Raw genomic sequence first — 16593 nt, 5'->3', positions numbered from 1 at the left:
AACAAGTGAATGTGACAGCTTCTGCCACAGCTTATACTTGCAAACTAATAAACGCCCACAGACCTTTCCTTTCAACAGCAAGCTGCTCCACGTTACCCAGGGCGCTCATTTTATCCAAACTGGACTACTGCAACACGCTTTACTTAGGAACTACAAGCAAAACTTAAATAAACTACAAGTACTGCAAAATAATGTGCTCAGATCTGCCCTCAACATACCGCAATCCCATCACATATCTGAAACTAGACATCATACTGCTGACTATCAGTCAAGAACAGAATCTCGTTCAAAACTCTTGCTCTCACCCACAAGTGCCTGTCCAATTCAGCACCCAAATACCTGACATGTAAATTCTCCAAAAGCCAATAACAACAACCTACCAAATCGGCACAACTACATTGTCTCAGAGTCCCTAGATTTAATCTACAGAAATCAGGAGGCAGCAGATTCCCTGTCCTAGCTTCAAAACTGTAGAGCACCCTACCTATAGCTCTAAGAGCAGAACCGTCATTCTCTCGATTCAGGACAAATGTAAGAAATTGGCTGTCCACTCAAGAGACTCGATAAAGGCCTGCTACCTCTTGCTTTTCTTATTTATCTGTTAACCTCCTACCTATTGGACTGTACTTACAATGTACATATGCCACCTCTATATGATGTATCCACTTCTATAATCCCTATGCCTGTACATAACCCCATATTATTATCTTTGTATTTTGCTGTAACCTGCTACTGTAACCTTGTACAAATGTAACCTACGTAATGCGCCCAGATACCTGATGCTTAGGTGGGCAAACAAAACAAACAAACAAACAAACAAACAAACACACAAACTGCACGTTCATAACTATTATGCTTTTTGCTTTTTGCAGAAACTGCAAAAAATTGCCTCACACCCGTGCAACATAGTGCTGACCCAGCTGCCATTTTTATAAATTAGCCATGATTATCTGAATCAGAATATATACATATTATGGCAGTTATTATGAAGTAAATTTTGACGTCTTGCCACAGAACAAGTTTTTGCCAAAAACCCCAGATGTTAACAAAAGGGGATTTCTATTGGGAGTTGCCATACGTCTGCTCTAGACTCCTAAACCAATCCATAGAGAGAGGCTGGATTTGGGAGGAGAGAGAAGGGTAATTATCTAATCCTGGTTGGAAGACCTCTTGCAGGGCACTGCCCAATACTGAAATCTTGATGGTGTCATCACTAGTATATAAATTGGATGCACTATGAGATAAAGAGGAGAGCTGTTAAAAAATTACCATCTGACACCAAAAGGATATTTTTTTGAAATTGCATCTGTGTGGAGTTGTCTATTGCTTGGAAGGCCCAAAGGCTGACTGGGTCCTATGGTGAAGAGCTGGCTACTATCCTTGAGAGTAGAGTGACCAGATACTGCCCTGTCTTCGCAGAGGGTTCTGAAATGGAGCTGGCTTTCCTGAACTTTAAACAGAGGTGTTCAATGTAAGTAGAATTGAGCCCATTTATTTTATTTATTTATTTTATTTATTGCATTTGATTGTATGCCCAGACCTGAGGGAAAAGCCAAAATGTGGCGAATCTGCTTACCTTCAATCCTTTCCCTTTATAGTGGGTGGGGGTGTCAGTTTCAGGTCAAAACTGTATAGATCCTTAGCTTATTTTGCTAAAAATATTAATGTATTAATTCCCCTTGGCAGAACACCACAGGGTGATTTTTGTTAAATTCAAATTCCCAGTGTGCGCTGAAAACTATAGACTGTAATGTAATTGGGTAATCTTATTTTCCTGTTAACCCCGACTTCTTCCCTAAACTGCCAGCTTCCTCCAACACAGGCCTTGAAGTGGTGGGGGGTCTGAAATGCAAAATTCTTAAATCATCCCAATTTATTTCTGTGCAGCTTCCCCAATACAGGCCTTTAAGTGGAGGGGGGGGGGGTCTGAAATCCAAAATTCTCAAATCTTCCCAATTGTTTCTGTCCACCTTCTCCAACACAGACCTTTAAGTGGAGGGAGATGTCTGAAATTAAAAATGTTCAAATCATCCCAATTGTTTCTGTTCAGCTTCTCCAACACAGGCCTTTAAGTGGATGGTGGGCTCTGAAATCCCAAATTCTTAAAAAAATGCCAATTTTTCTGTCCAACTTCCCCAACATAGATCAACGTGGGGGGAGGGGCTGATTATTTTAAAGCAAATGTGTGGGTTAAATAATAATTGCCATATGCATTTATACAAATCTGTAAACCAAACTGCTAGACTTTTCATCATGCAGGAAAATCGAAATTGCACAGCATTATATATGTAAACTGATTTTGTTCATTGACCAGTGTAGAATATTTCTTGAATTGAAATACAGATAAAATAAAGTATTGCAATTTGTGTTTTTCCCAAACAACTTGTGTGATTAACTTGTGTAACAAGAAGTTTAATTGTGAGCCACAACGAAGGTGGCGTGTGTGGTTTAGTGGGATCTCTATTATCTATCATTCAAATGAATACAAATATATTTACTGTACGCCGGCCTAGTCTTGGCTCATTGGTAACTCAGTAGATCCAAGGGGTATTGGATGAATTGGAAATAGGGCTGAACAAAGAACTGACATTAAACAGTTTGTTGTGTGTATTTAGTATTTATTTTAATTTATATAGCACTTTAATCCAAGGTGCTTTACAAGAGGAACAATCAATTACAACAAGCAATACATGACAATTGAATCAAACCAGAAAACAGTACAATGAACAATTTACAAAGATGAGGAGGTTAAGCGCTAATGGAAAGGAACAATAGTGAGAGAAGGGGTAGGAGGAGTAAGTAGAGAGAGATTCAGTCAAGAAAGAGGAAGGAAAAGAAGTTAGGGGGTGAGTGGAAGAGATAGGATTTGAGAGAAGTGTGGAATGAAGGGTAGGAGGTGATAAAGCGGACGGTGAGGGGAAGGCGATTCCAATGGAAAGGAGCAAGAAAATGGAAGGAGCGGGAGGGGGCACAGGGTGGAGGAGGAGAGAGAAGGAATAGATCAGCTGAATGGAGAGAATGAGAGGGAGTATGGAAAGTAAGAAGGGAGGATAAGTAGGAAGGGGTAAGACCATAGGGGGCTTTAAAGACAAGACAGAGGAAATTAAATTTGAGCTGAGATGAAAAGGAAGCCAACCTAGTGAGTTAAGTGAAGTGGAGATGGAGTCGCGAGGAGAAAAGAGGCAGAGGGAGCGGATGGCAGAGTGATAGATAGATTTGAAGGGGGAAAGGTGAGAGGAAGGGAGTCCAAAGAGAAGAGTGGAACAGTAGAAGAGTCTGGAGAAGATGAGGGAGGAGATTAATAGTTTTGTAGTGTGAAAGGTTAGGAAGGGATGAATTTTACGGATATTGTAGAGGTGGAAGTGGCAAGATCTGGCAGTGAGAGAAATATGATGAGAGAGAGAGAGAGATGGGTGTCAATGTGGAGACCTAGATTGCAGGCATGGGGAGAGAAGGGGAGGCGGGAGGGGGAAAGAAAATGAGTGGAGGTGGGGAGGGGGGAGGAAAAGTGTTAGGGGGGAAGAATAGGACTTCGGTTTTGTCAGTGTTAAGAGTAGGGAAGTGAGAGGACATCCAAGATTCAATGGCTGAAAGGCAAGAGGAAAGCTTATGGTGGATGTCAGGAGAGAAAGAGGAGAAAGAGAGGAAGAGCTGGGTATCATCAGCATAGAAGTGGTGAGAGATACCAAAGGAGGAGATAATGGGAGGTAAGAGGGAAGTATAGATAGAGAAGAGAAGGGGGCCAAGGACAGAACCTTGTGGAACACTGTGGTTGAGAGGAAAGGTAGGGGAGGTGCAGCCACTCCTGGGAGACTGAAAAGGAGCAGTTAGTAAGATAGGAGGAGAACCAACTGAGAAAAGAGTCTTTGAGGCCAAATGACGTGAGAGATAAAAGGAGTAGAGGGTGGTCGACAGTGTCAAAGGCAGCAGAGAGGTCGAGGAGGATAAGAATAGAGGAATGCTTAGAATAACGGGCAGAGATGAGAGAGTTGAGAACAGAAATGAGAGCAGTTTCAGTGGAGTGTAGATGACGGAAGCCAGATTGGGTGGGGGGGGGGAGAGAATGGTTGGAGATGTAGATAGAGAGATGAGAATACCCGGCAGTAGGATAACCCACACATATGGGCGCGTGCCCGCGTGTGCGCACACACACACACACACCCTTATGGCTGCGGTCTGGGCATGCAGGATAGGTTCCAGCACAACACCTTCACATTGCAAGGCAAGGACAGGGAATATCTGAATTGCATTGCCTGCACAGTATTTTTGGGACATATTGTTGAGGAATAGGTTTACCACATCCATACTTCAAACCTTGTGTTACTTGCTTCTTCACAGGTTCTTACAACATGTGCTCAATTCATTCTTAAATGATCATGGCTTTGATGAACGTACATTGATATACAATTAGATTGCAGCCTGCACTAATAGCCACCTATAGCGTCAGTTCGAGGCCCCCGCTCTCAGAAACGGAGGAGTCGCATGTATTAAAAGAATTTAGAGCATTATAGCATGCAGAAAGGGGTAAAAATGCCTGATGAGTCATACTATGTCCACTACCTTCCTGCTCCATTAACCCCCGATTTGTTTTTGAGGGTCACTTGCTCAGAGTGCCTTATCTTAAAGCCCTGCATGCTTATTATTTCAATCATTGGTGACGTTAAACGCGTTATGCCACGTGTCATGCCTGGCAGGTCATCTGACGACGCCAGGAGCATCATGGTAGCCAGGCCTCCTGATGCACCAAGGTGAACATGAAGGCATTTGGGGTTGGGGGTCCACATTGGTGTCCTGGACGATGCTAGAGGGATTCTTTCCGAAGTGTGCCAGCACAGTGCTGTTTGTGCTGCCCCGCAGGTGCAGGCCCAGTTTCATTGTCTGGGACCTCTGGGTTGCTCATCTTTTGTGCTGCTGAAGGATGGAGACTTGTGTGAGGATGGGTATGTAGGAGAATTCTGTTGCATCCCATTGTGAGGCATCTACTACTATTTTTCCTACTTTAGGTATCAGCATTACACAGGAGTCCTGATTTATTTATTTATTTGTACATTTATAAAGCGCACTAAACCCACGGACATCAAGGCATTGGCTGCAGTACAGGTTGCAATGCAGGCAATCCAATATCATTCGCATGCTTCCCTAGGCGAAGAGCCAGATGTTTAGATGTTTGCGGAATGACCAGTAAGACTGCTTGGATTTCAGGGTCAGAGGTCGTGCGTTCCAATGTTTCGCTGCCATGACCGGCAAACTAGACCCGCCGGCTCTGGCCTGTCTGAATCTCGGTGTGATGAGACGGTGAGCGTATGCAGGTCTGGCCAGTCTCGTTGACTGGGATTTAGTGAATTTCTGTGAGAGGTGGGGAGTTGGGGGAGGGGGGCTTATCAGGTAATATATCCCCACCAATAATATCGCCAAATATATGGTCGTGGGATAAGGCCATACGCAATATTATTAGTGGGGATAATTTATGGGGTTATTAGGACCGGGGGTTTCAGGGGTGTCCCCCGCTCCATTAAAATAATAAAGGGGTTGCGGGGGTGTCTCCTGCAGGTTCCATGGCTTAATATCGCTGCAAGAATATGGCGATATTTAAGTATGGCGATATTTCTGCGGGGATATTAACTCATGGAACCGTGGGGGGGTCAGAGTTTGAGAGGAATTTAAGAAAGACTTTGGTTAAAGTCCTCTTTCACATGGCTTTTCAGAACTTTCCATAACTAAAAAGAGCCAGTGACAGGATGGAGTCCACCATAACTCTTCCTGAGTCCATGGATTCCCACCATCTGCTTATCTGTAAGCTAGTCTCTGAAGCTCAGTCTGATTCCCTCCATGGTCCTCTTTTAGTTTTGGTGCATTTGGTAGCCAAAATAATGTTACAGCCAAGGAAAGAAGAGAAGGAGTGATGTGAAAGATATTTAGTTGGCGCGGCAACTAGAAGCTCTCGCGTCATGCATCATCCAAAGTACCATTTGGTGTTCTTTGTGTTTGCCATCATGTACACAAATGAGGGGTCCACTTACTAAATGAGTCAGTGTCCCTCGATTGGCAGTGTCAACGTGCAAAGTTCCATGTCTGCCTGTCACATGTGGGTTCTGAGTCGCAGTGTCGCAGTCAGTCACATTCTCATTTACTGTTAGTGACTCAGCATCAGTTTATCAGTGTACCTGTCAGTGTCTCTTTCAGAGTTTCACTGGCAGTGTTAATATCAAAGTGTTTTGTCTCAATGTCAGGGTCTCAGTCTCTCAGTGTCAGTGTCCCAGCCTCTCTGTAGGCATAAGTATTGCAGTGTTGTTGTGTGAGTGTCTCAGTGTAAGTGTGCCAGTATCTCACCATTAAAGTCTCAGTACCTCAGTGTGACAGGGTCCGTTTTTTGTGTCTTTGTCTCAGAGTCTTAGGCCCTCATTACGGGTGAGCCTGTCCAGTAGAAATTCTGGAATAAATGCTGGTACGTCTGGCTCTGGCATTTTTACTAGACTGGGTCTGCCGGTAGGTGCAGTGAACTACCGGCAGGCTTGACCTGCCAGGAGTGCAGGCCCTAGTGGCAGAGAAATGACAAAATCACTGGTGCCGGAGATTCAGAAGTTCTCATCCCCTGGAGTCCTATAATTCTATGCGAACCTACTGCTATTGCCGGCACCCGTAATCTCCTGGGAACGGTAAAACGAGTTTGCTGGTAACCCGCCAGTTGTACAGATGGGTTACCGGCAAACTGGTAATGAGGGCCATAGCGTCAGTCTACAATGAGTCAGTGTCAGTTTCATTGATTCTGACAGTGTGTCTGTCAGTATCAGAATCAATATCTCTCTCTACCCATTTTTCACTCTCTGTGTCAGTGTCATAATCTCAGCGTCAGTCCTTGTCAGTACCCCTCTTCATCCCTCTGTCTCCGTTTCTATGTACTAGTATTTGGAAGGGTACCTGGTTACTGTCTTGCTCTGCCCAGGTTGGTACAATAATATCAACATACAAATGAGCAAGGGCAGGTAGATCTGTCTGCTGTAGAGCGACCACTGCTACAACCCTGAGAGGGTCACCCCATGTGCGGGTGGACACAGAATTCTCATGAAACTGTTTTTCTGCAAAAGGGTTTTAATTGAAAATGCAGTTGGTGTAGTAATACACTGTTTTTTTTTCAAAAAGCATAGGACATTCAACATTGAGGACGTACAGAGTGTAGTACCTGAGTTTAGAATACACAAGTAGTTAATATTAGAGGTATCTACTTGTTCAGTTTGTTCATTCTCTATAGGTTCCTTGGGAAGGACGCTTAGAGAATTCACTGGAATCATATACAGATAGCAGGCCCATAGAGTGTGGGCACAATCAAAAGTTGAACAACAACATCAAATACATGTCAACACAACAGTGTTTCGGCCATTTTGTGTGTAGCTAGGTGAGCTCTAATGGTGTAGGCCTTCATCAGGACAGGAGTGTCTTTGCGAGTGAAAGGTCCTATGTAGTCTGTGGAATTGAAACAGACAAAAAGTGTCAGGATGTACGCGGTCGACAAAGATCTAACAGAGAGAAGTTATGAATACTAATGCAGGGCTGATGCCGGTGCTTACCGAATCCGAGGAGCTCAGTGGCTCAGATTGTGACGTGGACGGATCCACTTCCACAGGATGGAGTCGTCATCTTGTGTCAAAAAGGCGCGGCCATGCCTGTCAGGGGATAAGGAGGTGTGATTACCAGGGCACCCTATGGGTGCGGTCCCTCTTTGACCTATGGTTTGTGAATGGCTTAGAGAGGTGGAGGTGTAGGTCCTAACAGTGGCAGTGACTGATGACCTACTGGTGGTCCCACTATGGTGGACAGGAGTGCGCAAAAGGCTTAGAATTATGCCAGTAAACAAATGCACGGTGTAGTGAGTGCAAATTCGTAATTAATACAATGTAAAGTACAAGAGTTCCCCTTGTCATATGTCCAGGGGGAACCCTGGGTAGTGGAGAGAGTGGTGGTCGAATTCGCTAAAGCTCGTGATCTATGTGGGCTGTGGAAGTTCTGGATTTCGTTGCCACAGCTCGTGTAATGCCGCATTGGTGAGAGGGGCGCGAGCGTCTATGTGTGTTTAAATATGCAGAGTCATAAAGCCCGTGATCTATGTGGGCTGTGAAAAGTTCTGGATTTAGGTGCTACAACACGTGTCGAGCTGCCTTGGTGAGAGGGGCACGAGTAGCTCTGTGCGTTTAATTATGCAGAATCGTACTGTGAGAGATACCTCACAAGAGAGAGGCATAACAAGATCTATGCGCCAAACGCGTACAATGGAACTTACCTTTCGCCAGTGCGTTGTGCTGCCAAGATCGTGGATGCAGCGGTGCAATGTCTCTAAGCGTCCTTCCCAAGGAACCTATAGAGAATGAACAAACTGAACAAGTAGATACCTCTAATATTAACTACTTGTGTCTGCTAAACTCAGGTACTACACTCTGTACGTCCTCAATGTTGAATGTCCTATGCTTTTTGAAAAAAAAAACAGTGTATTACTACACCAACTGCATTTTCAATTAAAACCCTTTTGCAGAAAAACAGTTCCATGAGAATTCTTTGTCCACCCACACATGGGGTGACCCTCTCAGGTCCGTTTCTATGTATCCATCGCTCCATCAGTCTCAGAGTACCTCTGTCTCTCATTCACCGTCTCTCCGTTTTCACTTCCAAGTCTTTCAGTCACAGTCTTGCTCTCTTTAAAATCCTTCATCTATCTTTTTGTATTTTGCCCTCCATGTGTTCCTCTTTCTCTCTATCTCCTCTCCCCCTCTCTCTCTCCTCTCCCTCTCTCTCTCCTCCACCTCTCTTTCTCTCACCTCTCGCTCTCTCTGCCTCTCTCTCTACCTCTCTTTCTCTCTATCTACCTCTCTCCCCTCTCTCTCATTCTTTCTCTCGCTCTACCCCCCTCTCTCTCTCTACCCCCTCTCTCTTTCTCTCTCTCTACCTCTCACTCTCTTTCTCTCCCTCTCCTCTAACTCTCTTTCCCTCTACCTCTCTCCCTCCCTCCTTTCTCTCCCTCTCTCTCCTCTACCTCTCGTTCTCTCTTCTCTCCCTCTCTCTCTCTTTCTCTCTATCTACCTCTCTCCCCTCTCTCTCTTTCTTTCTCTCGCTCTACCCCCCTCTCTCTCTCTACCCCCTCTCTCTACCTCTCTCTCTCACTCTCTTTCTCTCCCTCTCCTCTAACTCTCTTTCCCTCTACCTCTCTCCCTCCCTCCCTCTTTTCTCTTCCTCTCTCTCCTCTACCTCTCGTTCTCTCTTCTCTCCCTCTCTCTTTCTCTCTTCTACCTCTCTCTCTCTCTCTCTCTCTCTGTACCTTTCTACCTTGCTTGCTTGCTCTCCCTTTCTTCCCCTTACCTTCCCACTCACTGGGGAGTGTGGTGCTAGTTGGGGCAAACACGCCTCAAGGGGAGGAGGCGAGGTAAAGGCTGCACACATCTCTTAGTCTTTGTTAATAGACAAGGCTAGTAAACTGGTCTTCTTAAGGAAAACGGTGGTTATCAGACAATATAGGCCCTCCCACACAACGTCTTGTATACTGCACTGAGCAGTGTGGTGCTCCAACGCTTGGAAATGTAGTAAATGGATTGTTAGGGCCTAGGCCTTTCTGTTGGCTAGCACCTATGGCTGTGGGTATCTGGTGCATGTATGTGTGTTTTCACATTCTTGACAAGGCCAGGCTTCATGTTACAGAGGAAGACATGAAAGTATTGTATGGGCCTCCTAGCAGGCTGTGCATGCTGCAGGCTTCGTGTCCCAGCTGTTCATGTAATTTGTTAGAAGCATTTAATAACAGCACAGGCAGTGATCGTCACTGGATGGCCTGGCCCTTCAGCTTGCATGTTCTGTCTGCTGGTTCAGGCTGAACACAGATTCATGCCTTTACATGAGAAATGCAATGAACATCAACACACATGAAGTCATTTGGCTTTGCCCATTCTGGATTTTGTAATGCTTGTTGCTTTTCCCCTGGACAGCACATTGCATTCCTCTGGTGGCAGGCAAAAGATGCCCACTGGTTGCGCCATGAAGGGCAAGGAGCCCTGGCATGTCCTCGCTAGATGACGTTGGCATCTTATGTTGCTAATTGGACATTTCAGTGCAGTGATGTGCTGTATTACAGTAGGCAAATCTTGCCCTGATATTCTGTTCTGCATGGTTCACCTACAGGCAGAGACTTCTTTGGGCGTCTCCATTTCACTATTGGGAGGAAAACACAAGCACGTCCGCAGGCCAAACAGAAGTGATGCCCAAGGACTCTCAAGGCATTGGGTGCCCTACATGAAGGAAGGCATCTGCGGTGGCATTCTTGGTGTCCATCCAGCCATGTACATGGCAGAGGGGACAAAGACTCAGACTTGCCATGTGGAAGTTTAGAATAGAGAGGCTGATTCCCAGGCTAAGGTCCGCCTGTCTCGGGAGGATAGCTCAGGGGCAACGTGCTCGTCTTGACAATGCGGGGCAACACAGGTTCGATCCCCGGGTCCGCGCTTAGAAACCTCTGGGTATTAAGCGCGTTATAAATAACCCATTACAATTACAATGGTGAGATGCTTGTGGTGCTGGAGGACATTATCTGCTTCTCTTACCCACTGAGGACAGGGTGCGAGGAGCAAGTGCTGGTTTAAGATGAAGAGGGGAGGATAGCTCAGAGGCAATGCGTTTGTCTTGGAAGCAAAACAACACAGCGCAACACAGGTTAGATTCCCGATCCTGCGCTTAAAAACCAATCTCTTGTAATAATAATAATTTGGCATTTATATACCGCTACGGCGCTGCTTATTATTACCCACGGTGGGTGTGTGGTGCTCGGAAGGATGAAAGGCTGAGTTCAGCCCCGCAGGGATTCGAACCTGCGTTAGTAGGCTCTGCACCGGCTTGTATAAAAGAACAATTATAATTATAACAGGCTTGAGGAAGAATTTGAAGAGACATTGCGGAGACATTTCATGAGGTCACCCTGGATGGTTGGATGGTTTCCTGTGTTAGATGGTTAGGACTTGGGTGGTGTCATGTTCGACTTCTATCCTCATCGTTATGTGGAAGTTGGGATTAGGGAGGGGGCGAGACCGCTACCTCCCGTATGGGCCTTCAATTATTTCAGGTTGCATGAGGCCCTGGGCCACAGTGTTAAATACTTAGAGGAGTGTGGATACTCCTCAACATTGGTGACGAGAAGACTCCGGTCCCGGCATGGTCCTATCTGACCCAGTGCTCACCAGGACGAAGGGCTGGAGTCAGCTGATCACACCGGCCCAGATCACAGAGGTGAATATACCGAGGGGGTGTGGGCAGCAGTGATTCCGTCCACAAGCGTGGCCGCATGACAAGCGGCACACGCGGCAAGCCTTCTGCCTGGGCTGCCACAATGTATTTTGAGGCCCAGTTTGGCATGTGAGGCCTCCCTGGTGGTGAAAAACAAGGCCCAGAAAATAACCCCGTCCCACCAAGAGGAGGAAGTGCATGCACATACGTGCCACAAGCAAATAAGGACAATACAAAGGAAAGCAGAGTGAGACAAGAAGATACCAGGGAAGCAATCAAGAATGTCTGAGGAGGACATCCCTGCTACAGTGCGTGCCAGGCTTTTAGAGGCTTTCCACCAAAGTCATGGAGATGTTACACCATGGCAGCTGCCCCAAGCCTTTGATCTCACGTACACAGGTAACTTAGGGCACGATGGGTCAGATGGATGAAGGACTTCAGTGTGTATGTGTGGGAAATGGGTCCCATGGCTACCCTGGTGGTAGGAGCAGCAGTACGGGAGCTGGTTGATGAGGAAAAGGTGACACTGCAAGAAATCAGACACACACTCGATGCATATTTCGCACCACACACCAACGTGGATTACGAGAGACATGTATTTGACACCACCATGCAGGAGAGGGATGAGACTATGGACAACTATGTTATTAGACTCTGTATCCGAATAAAGCACTGTGCATTCCACTGCTACTCAAATGACGAAGCACTGGTCTCTCAAGTCTTCGTGGGGTGCGAGTCCGCTGAGTTCAAAAGGAAACTTCTCCAGAAACAATGGATCATCGATGAAATTCTGGTGATGGCCTGCACCGACTCGGCAGTGGCACAACAGGTAATAAATCTGGGATGAGCGACGATATCAGCGGATTCCTGAAATCAGGAGGCCATTAAGAAGCTGTCACCAAAGCCTCCTGACAAGGGAACTCATTCTACAAAATCATGCTGCAGGTGCAGATGTGAATTCCCCCATGAGGGCACGTGCCCAGCATTGGGCCAGAAGTGTGCGGCATGCAGGGGAGATGACCATTTCAGGGCAATCTGCAGGAATGCCTCTGCTGTAAACACTCAGGCCACCTCCACGAGGAGCAGCAGGCGCCACCCCAACCACCGGTCAGATGATAGAAGATCCAGTCGCGAGTACAGAAGATACCGTTCCACAAATGGAGACAGCAGTCGTCAACAGTCAAGACGGTCACGCTGGTCCCCTGACAGGAAGCTGACAGGCCTCAACAGAGCGTACGCTATGTGGAAGTACGCTCACCATCAGGAAGCGAAACGTCATCCCCACAAGACACCTAAAGGAAAAAAGGGTACGTGTGGGCGCGAGGGAATGAGATGGTAAAGGAACACAACCCCATATTAACTCTGCAAGTTCACAACATGCCAACAGAGTTCCTTATAAACACCGGAGCGATACTCCCACACCTGCCAAAATTGAGACCCTCATAGGTGGTCACCTTTCCCTATGGTTCGAGCACTCGTTTATCGTGTAAGGGAGCGTTTACAACAATCTGTGTGCACAAGTCACACACAGACCAAATACAGCTACATGTACTCTCCAGAAAGGCTAATAGTGGGAGTGATCACTCCCTCCTCTCATCTCATCTCTCCCTCTCTTCCCCCCAAGCCAAGCCTACCCCAACACTGCCACCTACCTTCTCGGACATCCGGCCCATGAAGCGTGTGTCAGTTGAGGCTTTTGCCGCCACTTTCTCCCCCCGCCTCCACCTTTGGCTGTCTCACATCCTGACACAGCCCTGTCTCTGTTCTACTCTTCAATTTCTGATACGCTTGATGCTCTTGCCCCTGTCATGAGGATCCGTTTGAAGTCCAAAGCCAAGTGCAATTCCTGATATGACTCTGACCTAGCTACACTTAAACATAAGTGTAGGGTTGCTGAGAGGAAATGGAGGACTTCCTGTTCATCCTCTGACAAACTGGACTGTCGCCTGCTACAAAGGCAATACCGACTCTCTGTCCTCATCAAGAAGAGAGTCCACATTCAAGCTCGTGTCTCTGCGTCATCTAACAACTCGCCCGAACTCTTTAAAATCTGCAAGGAGCTGGCCAACCCTGCTGCCTCCCAGGCTCTTTGCAATGCCCTTGCCTCTCGCTTCATTTAAAAAACCCAGGAGATCCTGTCCACCCTCTCCACCCACACCCCTTCTCTCCCCTCTCCATCTGTGCTTGCTGACCCTCTTTTAGCCACTCTTCCACCATCCTTCTCGTCATTTCCTCTTTTCACCCCTGACGAGGTCACTAGACAAGTCCGATCCATGAAAGCCTCGTCAAAACAGGTTCATCCCTGTTCCTCTAAAACCATCAAGGACCACATTGACACCCTCGCTCCGGCCCTTGCTGATTTTTGCAACCACTCCTTTGCCTCGGGATCCTTCCGCTCCCCTCTGAAGCACACCTTTGTGCATCCTCTTCTCAAGAAACCCACAGCTGATCCTTCTTGTCCAGCTAACTATCGCCCAATATCCATTACTCCCTTTCTTGGCAAACTCCTGGAAAATCTGGCCATCTCTCAGCTTAACCTTCATTCCCATTCTGTTGGCTGTCTCCATGACCACCAGTCTGGCTTCAGAGCTGCCAGACCATGGAAACTGCTCGCCTGAACATCTGTGAAGACCTGCTCTCCAACCTTGACTCTAACAGTTCCTCTGTCCTCATCCTCCTCGATCTCTCTTCTGCCTTTGACACAGTCAACCATACCATCCTGCTGAACCCTCTCTGTGAAAGTCTGGTTATCACTGATCAGGCTCTGGCCTGGCTGACCTCTTTCCTCTCAGATCAACCCTCCCAGGTCCAACTTGGGTCCTTCCTTTCATCTATCTTCTTCTCTACCTGTGGTGTTCCCCAGGGGTCTAACCTCTCGCCCTGGCTTTTCAACCAATACCTGGCAACTCTCGCCCACGCATTGCCACTTTCTGATCAAATTTCCAGTGCTACGCTGACGACACTCAACTCATTTTCAGGCTGCCCTCTGCCACCTGCTCTCCCTCTCTCATCTCTGATTGCCTAACTGCCATTCAAGATTGGTGTTCCGCCAATGATCTTTGTCTGAATGCCAGCAAGACGGAGATCTTCCTCATTGGCACACCTTCACCTCCTCTCCCCTCACTCTCTAGCCGGCCTCCCTTGGCCCTCCTCCTACCCCCACCTGAGAGGCTAAGAACCTCAGGGTCTTCTTTGACTCCACCCTTTCCTTCTCCGCCCACATCTCTGAGGTCTCTAAAAAGTCACATTTCCGACTGCACCTCCTCAGAGGTACTCTGCCTTTCCTCTCCTTCCCCCAGAAGCTCATGGTATCCCAAGCACTGGTTCTCTCTAGCTTGGACTATTGTAACAGCCTCTTTCTAAATTTACCTGCCTCTACTCTCCGCCCTCTGCAACTAATCCAGAACAGGACTGCGAGACTTGTCCTTGGCCTCAAGCCCTGGGATCGTATCTCTCCAGCTCTGAAATCTCTCCACTGGCTCCCAGTGGATGCAAGGATTAAATTCAAAACCCTCTGCATTGTCCACAAGGCTTTCTGGGGCCTGGGTCCAAAATACCTTCAGCTATCCCTCCGCAAATACCTCCCCTCTCGAGCTCTTCGCTCCTCTACCTCCAACTCCATCAGGGTCAGTCGTTTTTCAAAGAAACTAGCTGGGGGTAGATATCTGTCATCGGCTGGGGCCTCCCTCAGGAATAGCCTCCCTGCCACTCTAAAACCTGAGGAGAACCATCTCTGGTTCCGGAAGCACCTCAAGACCTTCCTCTTTTCTTCTGCCTTCGCTCCCCCTCTCCCCTGCTAATCTGTTCTCTCTTGGCACTGCGCACCTGGCCACCCTCTGTCCTTTGGGCCCAGGTATCTGCTCACCCTGCCACCCGCCCGCACTGCCTCCGGGCCACGCCTTGCACTGGGGTCTGTATCTGTACCCATACAGCCCCCCCTTTTTCTTCCTGCACTCATTAGACCTACCCTGTCTACTGCCTTAAACCTTGCACTTGCAAATTGCTGGCTGCATTACCACTGTTTGTTGCCTTTATTATTTATTTATTGTTATGTATCTGTTTCTCCTCTACTTCGCACTTTCCACTTCTCCCTCCTTCCATGCACTTTTCCCCTCCCCCTCTCCCATACACTTGCACATTCGCAATGTCAATGGGCCTAGTAAGATCTCTGTTTTGTTCTCCCCTGTTCCCCTCCCTTGCCTTATCGCACTCTGAAACACTTGTGTACGAGCGCGATAGAAATAAAATATCAATGAATCAATCAATATTCTAAGTTTCAAAACAGCCATAGATATGAGACTGATTCACATCACATTCTCTATCGCAAGATGGGCACAAATACTTGACCCCAGTAGGGGGCTATCAAGGAAGCATTCCTGACCTCTTTAAAGGCTTGGTCAAACTACAGAACTGTAAAGTAAGCTTCATATTGACCCTGAAGTTAAACCAACACTACAGGGGCAGCCCCATAAATATTCAAAAGCAAGTAGAAGAGGAGATAAGAAACATACTGGACCTTCACATCATCGAGCCAGCAGTGAGACCCACCTCATGGGTCTCCCTGATTGTAGCAGTCACTAAGAAATCCGCAGAAGGATCTATGCGGCTCTGCGTGGGTATGTGCCATCCTAACATGGCCCTCCAGTGAGAGCGACACAAGGCCCGAGAATAATGGACATGATCCACCTGCTCAATGGAGCAACCGTATTCTCAAAACTTGATCACAATAAGGGTTACCACCAATTAGCCCCGGGAGTCTCGATATATCACCACCTTTGTAACCCACGTGGCGCTTTTTCGCTACAAGCACCTGAACTTTGGCGTTGCTGAGATATTTCAGGAAGAGATCCACCAAGTAATGAAGCATATCCATGGGTGTCTGAACTACAGCAACAACAATTTGGTGTTTGGTAAAACAGCCCAAGAATACGACGACACCCTGCACAAGGTCTTCACGGCTCTCAAAGTGGCCCACATGACACTCAACAAAGAAAAATTAGAATTTGACAAACAAACCTTCAAATTCTTTGGGCACATATTTTCAGACCAAGGAATGCGTCCGGACCCAGACAAAGTCAAATCTCTACAAGAGGCTATCGACGACCATTGAACATGTCGGACCTCAGGTCATTCCTGTGACTTGCAAGTTACTGCTCCCGCTATCTGGAAAATTTCACAACAGTGAGCGCCCGCTCCGAAAACTGACCAGAGAAAATCCGGACTTTGTGTGGATACCTGAATCGAAGGCCGCCTTTGCAGAGATCCATACAAGCATTGCCTCAGCCACTGACATGGCATATTTCAGCTCTGCCAAAGACACAGAAGTGACAGTGGATGGAA

The sequence above is a fragment of the Ambystoma mexicanum genome, chromosome 2p (assembly GCF_040938575.1).
Source record: "Ambystoma mexicanum isolate Mex_15411 chromosome 2p, UKY_AmexF1_1, whole genome shotgun sequence".
NCBI lineage: Eukaryota > Metazoa > Chordata > Amphibia > Caudata > Ambystomatidae > Ambystoma > Ambystoma mexicanum.
Note: the sequence above shows the minus strand (reverse complement) of the source record.